This window comes from Triticum aestivum, chromosome 6A (genome assembly GCF_018294505.1).
Source record: "Triticum aestivum cultivar Chinese Spring chromosome 6A, IWGSC CS RefSeq v2.1, whole genome shotgun sequence".
Lineage (NCBI taxonomy): Eukaryota > Viridiplantae > Streptophyta > Magnoliopsida > Poales > Poaceae > Triticum > Triticum aestivum.
Genome location: NC_057809.1, coordinates 232,831,832 through 232,837,106, shown reverse-complemented (window position 1 = coordinate 232,837,106; position 5,275 = coordinate 232,831,832). Strand labels below are relative to the sequence as shown.

Genomic DNA, 5,275 nt, shown 5'->3' with positions numbered 1-5,275 from the left:
GAGGTTGGAGTGGTCAGAGTTGCCGACGGTAGCGCACATGCGGCAGGTGGAGTGGTAGATCTATGTTTTTTCAGCGACAATAATACATGAACTTCACTAACTTTTTTACATCGTCAAAAGAAGATGAAGAACAAAAGTATTGGTTCTCATTGACATATAAACAAGCATGTAGAGAGCATAGAATCAGAACTTTGTAAATCCTAGGTTTTAATATACTACGAACTTCTTCCTTTTTTCAGTTTGAACTTCACATTTTTTGAACTTCTTAATCTTATTCTTAGAAAGAAAATATTTTTTAAATAAGAATCATTTTTTTTCTAAATCGAACTTCATACTTTTATTTTCCTAGGAACGGAAATAATTTGAGTTTTCTATATACATCGAGCTACTCCTTTATTTTTATTAGAACTTCTTCATTTTATTTCTTTAGTAACAAGGAAAATCTGAATTTTTTATAAATATCAAACTTCTCTATTTTTGCAATTTGGACTTCTTGGTTTATTTCTTTTAGTAACGGAAGTATCTTAGTTCTGTTGTAAATATTGAACCGTGTATAATTTAAATTTGAACTTCTGGATTTTTTTAATTTTAGAAACGATGAAAGTCATTTTCATTATATTTGAAGTTCTTTATTTTTAAATTCAAACTTCTTATTATTTTTATTTTTGATATAGTGAAATATCCGCTTCTAAGTTCTCTTTTATTTTTGAACACTTATTTTTCTTTGAACTTCCTTTCATCTTCTTGTCAGCGAATTTGGATTTTCTGACATCTATACATCAAACGATTGCATTATTTTATTTTGAACTTCTAGTTTTCATTCTTTAATAGGAAGGAAATCTGAACTTTATATAATCATCGAACTGATCCTCTTTTTAATTCGGAGTTCTAGCTTTTATTTATTTTTGTAATGAAAAAAATCTTAGTTTTTTAATAAACATCAAGCCACTTCATTTTTCAAATTTGAACATCTAGGTTTTTTTGCCCTTTTTAGGTACATTTTTTCGTTGATGGGTTTGATTTTTTCGAACCCTCCCAAATTCGGTTTATTATATGCATGAACTTTTCTGGAGGGCAATACTTGAACAATTTTATAATTATCATTATGTTATGTGTGAGCTCTACATTTTTACTACTCGGAGTCGACCATATAAACATCAGTAATTAGCGAACACGTACTTTTTCAATACATCCTTTTGAGAAATGCACCTTTTTTCTCTATGCGAACCTCAACTTTTTATATGTATGAACTCCTTTTGTGAATTTACATTTTATTTCTACACACGAATTTCGTACACGAACTTTCTATCATTTTACTATTTTGACTTTTTCATTTTAAAATTAAACCACCCATTTTTTGCACGAACACACACAGAATGCACACACACACAGTTTTCGTAAGAATGACGTAAAATTGGTAGATGGCATCAACTCATACACAAGAACGAAGAAAATTAAAGATCTCTACAATGGTCACACGCAAAGAGAGAGGAGGACATCTGCCGCAAGCATTTTTGAGGAGATCTGCCACACGCATTTTTTTCATACTTGCCGCAAGAATTTTGTTCGAACCGCCACAAGAATTTTTCTGACCTGCCATGGATGCAAGAATTTTTGAACTGCAAGTAGTGAAAACATTGGAGAAATCTTTGTTTGTATCAGAGAGATGGAAACTGTTCTTGTTTGTAAGTTTTGCATTTCTTCTTCTTTTCCATAAGTGTCTTGTACTAGAGAACAACTTCAACTACATTTCTTCTTTTTCTTTTCTGGAAACATCTAGTGGGCACACTAATCAGAAACGTGAGAACACATTTTCTTTTTTCTTTTTGTTGACACCATCTATACAAGATAACATTGGTTTCCTGAATCTATGATGAGGAATGCCCATGAAGTATGTTTCCTGAATCATACTTCGCACAGTTTTCCGAATCATACTTCACTGAAAATTTCAGGATACAAATGTAGGATTAAATATATGAAGTAACAAACACCCAAAAAATTATTAGGCCGTAACCAACCACCCTGAACTCTCTCAGAATCAATATATGAACTTGCATAGTTTCTTTCTCTTAAAAAGAGCATCCTGCATTATTGATTTGCAACTCAAAATACTTTTTTCATTTGCAGTTTACAGGAAAAATACCATAGGACTGTATGTATAAAATCAATGTAGCACATCAAGCTATCAAGGACAGACACATAATAGCACTCTGTACATCTGTTATCCATGGATGAACATGCACACACGAGAGAAGTATACGAGCTAGCGAAGCAACGAAAGATCCTTGGCAATTAAAAAGCTGGCTCCCACCATCTACAACCTAGCTATTCAAGCATGTGACTGGGGCAGTACCTTGAAGCAGCCTGTGCAGGAGCAGCCAGCGGACGACGTCCAGCTGCAGACAACATCCAGGAGAGACAACAACGACGGAGTGACATGCGAGGAGAACCTGAGCACACACAAGTCCTGTAGGTAGTAAAATTTCATTTTGTCAACCATAGAACGTTATAAATGTTTGTGCTGCTTTCATAATTTGAAACTCACCAATATCACAGTTGCAGGTTAGTCGTACATTGAGTTCATCAGCAGCTTATAAAATTTAGAAGCCAAATCACAAGTACTACCAGCAAAAGAGCGGAATACATTTCCAGTCTCCTGCTTTTGAGAAGCAGTACATACTACTGTATGTAGCTAGGAGCATGAATACATCATGTATTCCCTCTGTTTTTTATTAGTACAATGCAACATTTTTTATTTGTACGCACTTATTAAAGTTTGATTGGGGTTTTGCTCATTTATACAGTATGTACTACTCCAGCTTCAGAACTGGACACCCAAGTTAATTACCTCCCTTCTGAACATGGACAAATCCCAGAGCAACCTGAACCGAATGAAAAACAACAGACAGCTAGAGTATCCAGCCAGCCAAGAACACATTGGACTGGAGAAGATCAACACACTGGACTACGGCATTATTAATTACTAAAGAAAATGGTGGTCTGCAAAATATTGAGAGAGAGGGACAAGGAAGATGAGTTACCTCGTCGCTAGGCTGTGAGACGACCTCCATCATGGAGGCACTAGGGTTAGAGCACGTTGGCAGCAAGCGGTTGGGCTGCGACAGGGGACAGGATGGAGGAGTTTCTCTTGCAGTAAACATGAAAACACACAAACTCTATAATCAATAGGTTACAATTCATATAGACCTTGTAGTTACCTAACTTGAACTTTAATTCCCAGCCACTTTTAACTGTAGTACCCTTCAAACCATTGAGATCCACTTCCGTAAGATAAGGATGGGCTAGTTCCCTATGGTGGCACTACCAGAAGCAAAAGGTGTGTAGAATCGAAATCAGCTAATGAGAGAAGTAGCAGCAACAACAATCACATAGGAGAGAAGAGCAGCACCAGCATAATTTGCGTGTGAGAGAGACTTGCAGGGGCACCTCGGCTCGATTGATCCATCCGCGACTAAGTTCGCCGTAATGCCTTCTTCTTCCTCTCAAACCACGCCGTCTCTGTCCACACATCCGTGGCCTGAAGTTAACCACCAAGTTAGATGATAGAAAAAATTAGGCCACATAAAAAATCCCCTTATATGCATTAAAACAAACACGTATGGGGGACAATCACAAACACAACCCCATCTATGTAGAACATGAAGTTTCCCCAATGTTTTTATAGATAATGGAGCTTCAAGACAAGCCAGATGTATGTGTTAAAAATCAAAATGGCTAATGCTATGCTACTGATGAGGCTGCACCTCAGGTTGGACTACCCACGGGACGGTGGCGGGACACGGGGTTGCAAAGGCTGGAGAGGTCGAACAGGGATGTCGCACGCAGTTGGACTGCGTGGCTGCACGGACGAGAGGTTGTGTTGTAGGTGGGGAAGCCAGGGTGGTGTGGGAGGTTGTGCTACAGGTGGGTGTCGCCTTGCTGTCGGCATGGGTGGCGCACGGCGGAAGCCGGCGACATTGGATCGGGCGCGGCCGCGGGAGAAAGATTGTAGCGGGGCAACGACAGGAGGTCAGCAGAGGGGTCGCCGGAGGAGGTGGTCGATCCCACCAGCCCGTCGGACTAAATTAAGGTGGTGATCGTCGGCGCGCGGCGTCCGGGGGAGGTTGGTGGTGGCCGGAGGCGCGAGGCGTGGGGGAGGATGGTGGTGGCGGTTGGCGCGCGGCGTCTGGGGGAGGTTGGTGGTGGCCGGCGGCGCGACGCCTCAGGGGGAAGTTGGTGGTGGTCGTCGGCGCGTGGTGTCGAGGGGAGGCTGGCGGTGGCCTCAGGCGACGCCGGCAGGAGCAGGTGTCGGGATGTACGGCGGCGCGCGGCGGGGAGATGCACGGTGGTGCGCGGGGTCGGGAAGGCCAGGAAAAGTTGGGGATGGGCCGGTCATCATGTGTTGATGGGTCAGTTGTTCGTTTTGTTTTTTCGTTCGCGAACAGTTCGGGAACATCCATTAGGACCTACTAGCTGAATGCCCGTGCGTTGTCACGGAGCAATAAATTTAAGCTCCACATCACAATCGTACCCATTATCATAGAACCTACACTCTTCTAATCTGACAACATTTTCTCTGCCTCTACCACTATTGATAATGCATGAATTAGTGAATCTAATGATAGTTATATTGCTTTGGAATATATTTACCATCAAAAAGATTATTTCCCTCTGAATAGAAAGAATTTGAATATTGTTAAACATACATATACTATTCAAAAACATATAGTATATATACTATTCAAAAACATATTGCATATTTTGATCTTATTGGACGAAGTTGGCAAAGTATATATAAAGTTCATCTGTAGCTTCCAGTTTGTACAAATAAATATAGAAATATACAGAAAACTTAACCAGAAAAAAATATGCCACACCATCAAATAAACTTTGAAGAAATTTTGTGAACATCTAGTTAATGATATCATGCTTCTTGCTCAACTTGACCAGACACATTCAACCGCATGACCCCATCGTCTGCAACACAACTTGTACGTGCAAGTTGATCTTCTCTTATATCTGTGCATATGAATGCTTCTTCAATGTCACCCTTGAAGGTGTAACCTCATGGGCAAAGACTTCGACACCACATTGCCAAATTGTTGACAAACTCATCTGAAACAGTGAGTAACCACATTCATTTTGTCTAGTGCTATAAGAAATGGCAGTCTATAATAGTCGGGACTAATTTGGCTTATGCAAAGGAACAATAGCACTATCCATGTTGGTTGATATCAATTTCCAACAGACAAAGTCAGATATCTCTACTATAAAT

At 39.9% G+C, this 5,275-nt stretch overlaps 1 long non-coding RNA gene across 4 annotated transcripts; it reads right to left on the bottom strand.

Annotated features, from left to right (window-relative positions):
- Positions 1-1,403: 1,403 nt before the first annotated feature.
- LOC123127362 (uncharacterized) lies at positions 1,404-4,418 on the bottom strand. 4 transcript variants are annotated; one of them, XR_006462357.1, is made up of 5 exons: positions 3,765-4,418; positions 3,410-3,538; positions 3,042-3,321; positions 2,354-2,467; positions 1,404-1,593 (listed from the first exon to the last, which is right to left on the bottom strand). It is a non-coding gene; the product is annotated as an uncharacterized lncRNA (long non-coding RNA). The 4 variants fall into 4 exon arrangements; XR_006462356.1 differs by lacking the exon at positions 1,404-1,593 and adding an exon at positions 1,680-1,939; XR_006462355.1 differs by having other exon boundaries at positions 2,354-3,321.
- Positions 4,419-5,275: the final 857 nt, after the last annotated feature.